Here is a 10,871-nt window from a genome sequence, read left to right as displayed (position 1 = left end):
AACGATGCTGAGCTCCAGTCTGTGAAAATAATTGCTTTGATCCTGTATATTTTTTCAAGCAGTTTTATTTCTTGCATAAAATGCAGAAAACCTGAACAATAAGTTCAATAGCTTCCTTTTCATTAAAGACTTTATACCTTGTGCACAATTTGTTAATTAACCATTGTTCTCCTAAGGGGAATGTATGTTAAAATGGAAGTAGAGGCAGCTGACAGATGTGTGCCCTACTTAAGAGCAAACCATAGCTGGGAGAGTAAAGTACCTCAATAATATTCAACAATGTCACTGCATAACTTTATGCAGTTCTTACTTGCAAGCTGCCAATTTAAATGTGATTTGAAATTAACCATACTGTAGAATTGAAAAGTGCATTTGCTTTTCCTCATTGTAATATACATATTTTGTCTTAGAAATTAGAAAGTCAATTTAAATATTCTGCAGGTTTTAATTATGCACATTTTCAATGCCACAAAGCCTGCTATTTGATCTCTCCACCTTTGAAACCTCACAGATAACCTGTGGTCTCACAGACCACATCTACAGGGCGTAGATGTGATGATTAACAGAGTGGCACCAGGACACGCTCTCCTACCCTAAGGCCCCAAATAAATCTATCTATTTAGGTATTTACATGGCTCCCATCCTGTAATATCTGGAGCTCTCACAGACATTGATTAATTTATCTTCAACATCTCTGAGAGGCAGGGGAGTATTTTATATTATTATCCTGCTTTCACAGATACAGAACTGAGGCTCAGGGAGATAAAAGAAGTCTGGCAGATTTGAAGATTGAACTCAGTTCCCCTGAGTCCCGCTGACGGGCCTTTACCACAGGACCAATAGCTGTTTAATAGACAAAAGAAAGAGAAGGACAAAATGTGGGCTGATGCTGATGGAAAACAAAGTTTGGTACAGACGGACTCCACCATGAGATATTTTTAAAAACCTTTGCCACTGCCATGAAGGAAGCAAAGAGAGCTTATGTCTCTTCTGCATAGGGGTAACCAAGTTATGTCCCATTGAACTTTTCCAAACTGTATATTGTTTCATAAGCCAGGAATGCCTCCAAGATACCTGGTGTTTCCCACTGCGGGGAATTATCTTGTTACTTCACAGAAAAAGTCTCTCACATCTGGGTGGTAGGCCCAAGATACCAAGAACAACAAATTGAGAGCAAGATAAAAAATACTATGCCATCTTCCCAAGAATTTGACCAAGAAGCTAAGAACCCTGAAAGCATTAACAGTGGTCTCAGGGCCACAACCTGTGTCTCTGACCCTGGTGTTTCCTGGTTGGTAAAAGTAGAGAACATCCACATCCCTACAAACATGGACTGTCAACACTCCTTTGAAAGGCAATTCTATTTCTCACTCTGAAGCACACAGGGTCTGGCCAATGCTAAAGTAGCCTCATTCAGTGCTATTGACCTCACCAGTTACCACTTCATGCCACATCTTCCTTTTGTAAGTAAGCTAATTGAAACGCTAGGGAAAAATTGCAAAATGTAGTAAGCCTTTCCATCAACCTGGGCTAAATTCTGAGTATATAATGGAGTCGAATACTGATATTGGGGTTAATGTATAGAATAGATCACAAAGACTGCGAAGAAAGTGACCTTGTGCTACCAGCCATGTATGTGAAGATAAAAAAAATTTAAGATAGAAAATTTAAGATAAAAAAATGTTGATTCCCCTGATTGTACTGACTCTTGATGCTTACTTCATTTTTAAAGGGGTTAGGTAAGATCAGGGATTGTGTACACCAATCAGGGTTAGCTCCTTGTAAGAAATGTAAGCGCAAATGTGAGGTGGTGGTAGTGGTGTTGTTTTAAGCACACCCTGCTCTCCTAGTCTTTGTGCATTCATGCTGAAGCTGGCCAGGATGTGGACTATAATAAAAAATATTCTAGGTGCATCCAATTAACATAATCCTCCTAAATAACCGGACAAATAATGTCTAAATTAACTAACCAGATACTGGGCAATTTTTTCCCCTCATATTTACATCATAGCATTCAGCTTCCCCTCCAGACTGATAGCACTGATAACAAGAGTGTTCTCATGTGGATCTTAGAAGGCAAATATGTCCATTTGCAAAAAAACTGTTGTCAAGGTAGATGATCATAAATTCACTCACTTATTGTTCCCCTCCTCCCTTCTAAGCCGTAAATTGTCTACATACACAGTCCTCTGAAAGGACAAACTACCTTCCACTCTATCAAACCAGTGCGCATTGTTGCTAAGAGCCAGGAATGCAGTCCCAAATGAAAATGTCTCATTTAATGGGCTTGGACTTCAGACTGTAGAATTTATTCTAATGTATTTTATAATCCCAAACCGGCATTGCTATTTATAAACAAAGGACCAATTGCATCCCTTCATGGTCTGCAGTGGGTTTGCATCAGGGATTAATTTGACCCAGGTTTCTTAAACACTTTATAGAAGGCTGATGGACTAGACCAGAGTAGAAAAATAAGTATTTGTTTTCTCCTATTTTATTTAACATTACAAGTATTTTTCAATCTTTAGCACATTATGTATCTGAAAAAAAGATAATCCAGTTTTTTATAACAATAGCCTACATTTACACACTTGAATGCACTTGGTAAAATGCACATTACCTCTGTAACTACATAGAACAGGGGTCGGCAACCTTTCAGAAGTGGTGTGCCGAGTCTTCATTTATTCACTCTGATTTAAGGTTTCTTGTGCCAGTCACACATTTTAATGTTTTTAGAAGGTCTCTTTCTATAAGTCTATAATATAGAACTAAACTATTGTTGTAAAGTAAAGTATGTAAAGTAAATAAGGTTTTAAAAATGTTTAAGAAGCTTCATTTAAAATTAAATTAAAATGCAGAGTCCCCTGAACCAATGGCCAGGACACGGGCAGTGTGAGTGCCACTGAAAATCATCTCGCGTGCTGCCTTTGGCACGCGTGCCATAGGTTGCCTACCCCTGACATAGAATGTGCTGAGACTTTTTTTTTTTTTTTAAATACTAAATGTCACCTTTTTAAAGTGCTGTTAGGAAAGAAGACAAAGGATGCCAGATGACAAATGCTAAGTGCTCACAGCTTAGCAAACATCCTGAGCAAATGTCACAAACCTGAAAAGCCATTAGGTGCAAGAACTCCACCCCCAGAAATCTGGAGGAAGAAGAGAAATATAAAAGCTGGCATTACAATAATGCTAATAGGGTTTAATGCAACCAACTTATGCCACTATTGAATGAGAGAGGAGTTTTTTGTAGTTAGACACCACATTACATTAGTATTCAACTATTGTGTTTCAAGTTTAATATGTCTCAAGGAGACTGAATGGAGATGATGCAGAATTTGAACAGGAATATATTTCCTAGAAGTGCACTGTTGATCTGGGAAAACCAACACTTCCTCATAAAAAAGTCTCCTCTTATTTCTTCACTTTGCTCTTTACAACTAAAGTATTGGCAGTACATTCAAATAAGTGAATTAATTATCCTGTATTTTACTCAACCACTTTACAATGCCATAGGACAAGGTCAGTTAACATTGACAGCATTGTCTCCCCACACTTCTTACTAGTTCAGCAGCCTTTTCAAGATGTAAACAGCATGCAAGGCCACAAAGGTATGTGGAGGTTAAGAGGTAAAGACAGGATGTGCATGTCTGGCCTTCAGCCAAAACAGACGAAGCAGACAAATCTGCTGAAGCTGAAGCATCTGATGTAATGAAGAATCAGGATGTATGCCAAGGAGTCTTGTCTTGAAGGTAGAAACTAGAAAGTAACTTTTCCCAGTAACTCAATAATTTAAAATGATCTCAGGGACACCGTGGGTATGTTTTATTTCCACATAAAACAAGCTACACCTTGTAGCAAATTTACTAGTCTTTACAAAGTGACAGGGTTTATTGACTTGATCAATAAATAGTAAATGGTGCCACAGGGAACCTATTGTGGAGGGTGCAATCTCATCAAGTTTGGTTTGTAAGGATATCACATCAGCCAGCAAGGGGCCGGTTCCTGGCCAGTCTTGAAGCACCTAATTTGAACCCAGTTGTAGCACCTTTTGGAGACATAACAAAAATACTTTTTGTATTTCTTCAGGAAAACTTGCTCTGATATTCCAAGAGTTTGATAAAAATAATATTCTGGCCTCCAGTTCCTTTGGGCATGGTTCATAGTGAATGAGAAATCCTGGATCTTCTGAAAAAAAGATAATCCAGTTTTTTATAACAATAGCCTACATTTACACACTTGAATGCACTTGGTAAAATGCACATTACCTCTGTAACTACCTCTGTTCTCAGACTTCTCAGAGAAAAGTCTGATAACATGCCAACTATCTAATGAAGTGCATATGCACCAATAAAGCCATAACACTACCCTGGAATAGGGAAGCAATGTACATGGCCCTTTTAGATTGGAGGTTATAAACAGCCAAAAGGAACCTTAATAGAGAACATAATCCCCACATCTTCTTAGGATATGTCTCAGTAGTACAAAAAAGTCACTGGAGAAGAGATTGTGATGGTGTGGTAGGCAGCATAAATTTACCATTAAATTTTAAAGGACAAAGAACAAAATGCTCTTGTGGTCCTGGAACTCTATGTAGAACAGGGACAGGGGAGAGGAACACAATGCAGGAGAGGAGCGGTGGATTGGTCTCCACATGCTTTTCTCTCCAGTCACCATAATGTAGATGTGGTTTGAACCTACATCAAAAAAGAGCAAAGTTCCATCCATATCCAGTGAGGAGGGAGGAGATGGTGTTTTGAGGGGTGACAGAAGGATGAATCTAACTGGGATCAGGGAGATATGAAAATCTGATCTGGTAGGGAGGTATCAGGGAGATGAATGGGGAGGCTGCAGTGAGTGAGCATGGAATTCTCAGGCTGGGGCAGAGGCAAGAGCTGGTTCTGTCTCTCGTAAGTGGCCATGATCTGCAGATAGAAGGGCATGGTGATCTGCTGTTACTCTGCTAGCACCTGATGCTGATAGATTTAAACTGGGAAGCCTACAATGAGGGAGAGGGACAAAGGAGTCTCTAAGGTGATGTGGTTTTGCTGCAACCGGGCCTATGAGGAGAACTGGAATTTGGAGGAGGCCAGCCAGCAAAAGAGTAACATGCTCCGAAGTGTAGCAAAAGCATGTTACCCCAGGCCAGTCCCCATGGCTACAACACAGCAGCCCCTTCTTTGGAGGCATATTTGGCCAGATTTTCAAAGATGACTGGCCTCCCCAACAACGTTGGAGGCTGAGCCTTTTGAAAAATCTAGGCTAATATTTGCTAATATTTCATTCACAGTATACACATAATTCCTGTTCTGTCAAACAAAGCACATCTTTGGGCAAAACTGACAAAAACAAAACAAAACAACCTCAGGGAAGTGTTTTAAGGTTTTGTTAATTCTGGATCTGAAATTTGAGACTAAAATGATTATGCAGAGACTAATTTTCAGATGTTTGCCCCTCAATAGGGCAACCCAAGTTTTGGATGCAGATCAGCAGATTAGTGTATAAAATGAACAAGTTGCATGCTCAGATTTATATTTGAGCATGTCCTGTTAATGAGCCCACATTCAAACATGGTGGTTTCAAAAGCTTGGCCTTCCATGTTCAAAGAAGTAGGAGATCCCAGTGTCCTGGCTAAATTCCACCTCAGGTAGCTACATATCTGCCTGTCTAAATTTGTCACTCTAATGGTAGGCGGAAGTTATTCTTCACTGCTGCATTTGTTAAATATTAGAATTTGAAAGAGATCTTGAATTTTTAGAGACAACATCACTATCTCTACTGAGAAAAAGTCTGGTGAATTTTGCATGCATGGCTGCCATGAACTGCCTGAAAAGTGTCTCTTATTTGTAATGGATGAGCTTGCAAAAGAATATTAAGAATTTTCATATTATTATAATATTCTAGAACAGCCATTTTGTTTAGTAGCAAATATTTCATCTAGCTTTTTTTAGCTCTCATTCCTCCTAATGGGAATAAATGGTTATCCCAAATGCTCTGCTTGCTTATTTGAGCATGGACTGAGCAAAGAGAAAGAATAAACTTGGATTGATTGTCAATGCTAAAAAATAATAGTAAAAGTTTATATTTTTAATTTGATCCAAACACTTGTAAACGAAATAAGAGGGAAAGGGGGAGACTTTTGTGGGTGTAGCAGATATAATTTAAATAGATTTTTGAGGTAAAAATATGTTTAAGAATATGGGAGGTTTGAGGACACTAGATTAGGGACTAGGGAAACTAAATCTATGTTCTGAAGTATTTTAACACTGATGTCTTTGTATGCAAAGCACTTTCCTTAGTGTTTTGTTTTTCCCTAACTCATTAACCTGGCTTTGCTTCATGTACTCTTTGGATCTGAATTCTCTCTTTTTTCCTAGTTATATGAGGCAGATATTTTCCATGACAAGGGCTAGATTACTCAGTTAACAATGCCATTCAGTATTCTCCAGGAGCAAGAGGCATTTATCCGTGAGTAACACCTTAGTGTTATGCTAAAATTAAAATGTCAGGGGGGAAAAATAGTCAACCATATGTTAGTTTACATCAGAATCCCTGTAGAAATGGCAGGCACATTAACATTTACAGCAATCCACTGTATTACTATGGAAAGATTTGAATATAGAAATAATTAAGAAGTTAGTAGGCATGTTCTATGGGGGGGGAATTCACATATTCTATGGCAACCAGCAAGTAAATCTACTCTTTCTGTCATTGTTTTTGTAGTTTGTTGTTTCTTTGTAGCAGATCTAGATCAGAACTTTTCAGACTGAGTCCATTTCTGATCTTTCTCTCTCTCTGTATATTTAAATCATGTCAAGTTAATGTCAATGCAGTGTTAGGATTGAAAAATCAAGCACAAAAAGACCAAGAAATTACAAAGGTTAAAGTTTATACTTCAATACTAATCTCCCTTATAGCATATCCTATATATTTTTAAACTTTTAGGCCACTGTTTTCAATTATGAATGCCTATATACGAGAGGTCTGATTTTCAACCTGTGTATAAATTTTCAGAGATGGCCAAAGGTTGCTGTGTTCAGATCTGGATTCAAATGCTACCAGTTTGAATTCAGTTCGGATTTTATCCAAACTTGGATTTGAATTCATATCAAACGGCAAAATCAAAATATCAGAAATCTCAAAGCAGAACACAGCTGCTATGACACACTTTGGATTTTACTTTTATCAGCTTTCTTTTTGTGTCCCTGGCCACACAGGCCCTGCTTCCTTATCACCTCCATTAAAAATCTTCCGTGGTGGTAGGACCCTGCCTTCTGTTCCTGAGATCTTCAGGGGACATTGCCTGGCTACTTTTGCCACACATTGGCTTCAGGAGGGAGCCAGATCAGGCTACATCATCTATTGGATCTTCTAGGGATTGATAACAAGTCCATAATTCTCACTCATATGGCAGAAGGGAACAGTAGTGTCCATTCCCCACTACAGGCACTACTGCCACCAGCTGCACTGCAAATCCTAATCTTTGGAATGATTCTGTTGCTATCCAATAAAACTTGGGGAAAGGAACCTGACCTGGCAGATCGTTTGGAAGACACAGGGGCATAGGGTTGCCAGGCGTTTTTGACTGGAACACCCGGTCAAAAAGGAATCCTGGCAGCTCTGGTCAGCACTGCTGACCGGGCCATTAAAAGTCCAGTTGGCGTCACGGCTCCCTTCCTGCTCTGGCTCTGCTCAGCTCCCAGAAGCGTCTGGCATGTCCGTGTGGCCCCTAGGTGCAGGGATGGCCAGGGAGTCCCCAAGCGCCGGCTCTTCAGCTCAAATTGGATGGGAACCGCAGCCAATGGGAGCTGCTGGGCTGGCAGCTGTGGAAAAAGGCACATGCAGAGCCTCCCTGGCTGCCCCTGTGCCTAGGGACCACATGGACATGCCAGATGCTTCTGGGATCCGCCTGAAGTAAGCGCTGTCCAGAGCCCACATCCCTCACCCCATCTGCACACCAACCCCCTACCCCAGCCCTGAGCCCCTCTCGCACCCAAACTGCCTCCCAAGCCAGCACCCTGCATGCCGAACCCCTTGGCCTCAGCCTGGAGCCCCTGCCCTGCACCCCAATTCCCCTACCTCAGCCCTGAGACCCCTCCTGCATCCCAAAACCCTCATCCCTGCCCCATCTCAGAGCCTGCATCCCCAGCGGGAGCCCCTTCCCCCCACACATCACAATCCTCTGCTCCAGCCTGGAGCCCTTTCCTGCACCCTGAACCTCTCATTTCTGGCTCCACCCTGGAGCCTGCACCTCCTGCTGGAGTCCTCCCACACCCAAACACCCTGTCCCAGCCCGGTGAAAATGAGCACGAGAGCAAGGTTGGGGGAGAGCAAGTGATGGAGGGATGGAGTGAGATGGGGCAAGGGTGTTCGGTTTTCCGCAATCAGAAAGTTGGCAACCCTGCGATGGATTCCCTAAGTGGCCAGACAGCATCCCAAACACAGAAAAGAAAAACTTCCATTTTGGTGAGCAAGTAGAATGATTAAAGGGAGAATAACAGAATGGCAGGCCAAGGAAAGTGCTAACAGATAAATAATTTTATTTGAAGAGGCTACATTTCCTCACCTAAATGTTGGCGTGTCCTAGCTCCTGCAATGGATTTGTCTCTTTAAACATCCTAGGAGTCTTGTTGTCCTGCCAGGAAGCCATCTCCTTGAGGTTCTAATAAACGACAATTGATATCAGTGTTACCTGCAACCTCAAACATTTAACTTTAACATATGTGCATTAAGAAAGCTCGTAAGGACTTAAGGCAACTTCAGACTAACTCCATCTCAGGCAGAACACTGCCTGGAAAGATGCCACATGACATCTCACTAGCTCAGGAAGAAGTCAGAGCCCTATCAAATTAACAAGTTAAGGTAAAGTTTGTGGTGAAGAGCATATTTTCAAGGTATTCAGGATTCAAAGCACTACTCCACAGGACTGATTTTCCACAGTCTTGAACCTTGTGTAGTTCATAAACCTGTGCAATGTGGGTATTATGTATTCCAGGGTGAAATCCAGACCAGAAAGGGTCTGTGTCACCCCTGCCATGCAAACTTGGTGCCTCATAATGCTTTGCTGCTGTAGGTCCCACCTAGGCTGCTCACAAACAGCCTCCCAGCATGCAGGTTACACCACAAATGTCTGTGTATAGCTGCAGCCTGCCAGCCACACATCAGTCACACCACTTGCAGGGTGACCCCACTACACTGCTAGTCCTAGATTTTCTCCAAAAAACATGTGTTCTGCACTATCCAGCCCTCTCCTGGACAATCCAGATTATTAGGTCTGTTGCCCCTCTAAGGGGATTAATATACAACAATTTGCTACTGTAAATGGAGTTACCCACACCGTTCACAACACTGTATTAGTTTTGATTAAAGAATAAAATAAGTTTATCTAACTATAAGGAGATTTTAAGAAGGTTTTAAGCGAGTACGAGTATAAGGCATTAAAGTTAAAAACAGTTATAAGAGAAATAAAAATAGAACACTTTCTAGTACTAAAACAACAAATTAGACTTGATTCAAAATAAGGTTCTTACCACATGCTCCCAGCAACAGGGATCACCAAGTTTCAGGTCCAGATCTGCTCCCAAAGTCCAACAGCTGTTTCTTTTGTCGTCTTAGGTGAAAAAGAGAGAGAGATGGATAGGGAGACATAATTTGGAGTGGTTTTGCCTCTCACTTTAATAGTTCACTCATCCTTTAAAATGCATTTTCCTGAGGTTTACCTCTAGATAAAGTTCATTATCACTGTGAGGTTGGAGTCATGGAGTCTTGTGGTATAAAAGGTTCCATGCTGTTGTTTGCTAAGACGCAGATCTGTTTGTTCCTGTTCCTTTCCTTGCCAAATAATGGCCACTTGGATAGGTGTTTGGCCATCAACTATGAGGACACCTGAGTAGAGGCGTCACCTTGTCCTTTGTCTTTGAGAAACTGATTTACCCAGACTTCTCTGGTAAACACATTTCAGACCTAATTTAAGCTTATGTTCATAATTTTACATATGTAAAATTACATTTCATACATTTACATACATTTCATTTACATTTACATATGTTTACATACATTTCACCATGATGTTATTGACCAGTGAGTTGTTAGTTTTTAAATGATACCTCACAAGGTATATTTTGTATAAAGATTATTACAGTAGTGTGTGCGATGTGAGTACAGGGTGCATCCCATTTCTCCAGGTGTAAATGACTACACAGTGTGCAAGTCAATGGAGAATTAAGCCCACTGTAATGCTGATGACATAATTTTAGATTTCAGGCTCTTTGGAGCAGGGACTATTAGTACCATGCCAAACACACCATTAAACCTAATTTTAACTTTTTTATTCCAGATAAAGAAAAGAAGGAATAACAGTTCAAGTATTTGAAATGTAAAGTATTAAGATAGGCTTTCTTTTTAACAACTGCATATTCCTTTTCCCTTTATCTTGAGAGAGGTTTTAGAAGGAAAATCCCCTTATTTGACAGTCTCCTAGATGATATAAAATGGTAATAATTGTCCTTTTTGGGGAAAAGAGAAGAAGTTAGTTGAGATGGGCTGGAGCTCATGTAGTTACTGTTGTTGCTAAAGTGTGATCCTGTTTCATCCGAGGTGATGTTTGGGATTCAGTTGGAGTCAGCAGGGGTGGCCATGTCAGCTAGATGTGTCTCCCTTTGGCCCAGTCTGGTCAGGACATCTTTTAGGATTAGAAGTAGAAGAAGGTCCAGGGACCCAGGAGAAGGTGAGCGTGGCAGCCATGATGATGAAGCTTGCTCCAATAGCTAATTTTTCTCAGCAAAGTCTTTCTTTAAGGACCCACAAAGGGAATGGTGGTGGGATAGTTCACCCTGTCTATATTTTGTCCACCAATTAAGTCTAGTTTCTGACAC

At 40.7% G+C, this 10,871-nt stretch overlaps 1 long non-coding RNA gene across 1 annotated transcript; it reads right to left on the bottom strand.

Annotated features, from left to right (window-relative positions):
* Positions 1-4,078: 4,078 nt before the first annotated feature.
* Positions 4,079-9,594, bottom strand: LOC120401813. Its single transcript, XR_005596757.1, has 3 exons — positions 9,528-9,594; positions 8,564-8,659; positions 4,079-4,185 (listed from the first exon to the last, which is right to left on the bottom strand). It is a non-coding gene; the product is annotated as an uncharacterized LOC120401813 (long non-coding RNA).
* Positions 9,595-10,871: the final 1,277 nt, after the last annotated feature.

The sequence above is a fragment of the Mauremys reevesii genome, linkage group 3 (genome assembly GCF_016161935.1).
Source record: "Mauremys reevesii isolate NIE-2019 linkage group 3, ASM1616193v1, whole genome shotgun sequence".
Taxonomy (NCBI): domain Eukaryota; kingdom Metazoa; phylum Chordata; order Testudines; family Geoemydidae; genus Mauremys; species Mauremys reevesii.
The sequence above is the reverse complement of the archived record's forward strand: the minus strand, read 5'-3'. Positions and strand labels throughout refer to the sequence as shown.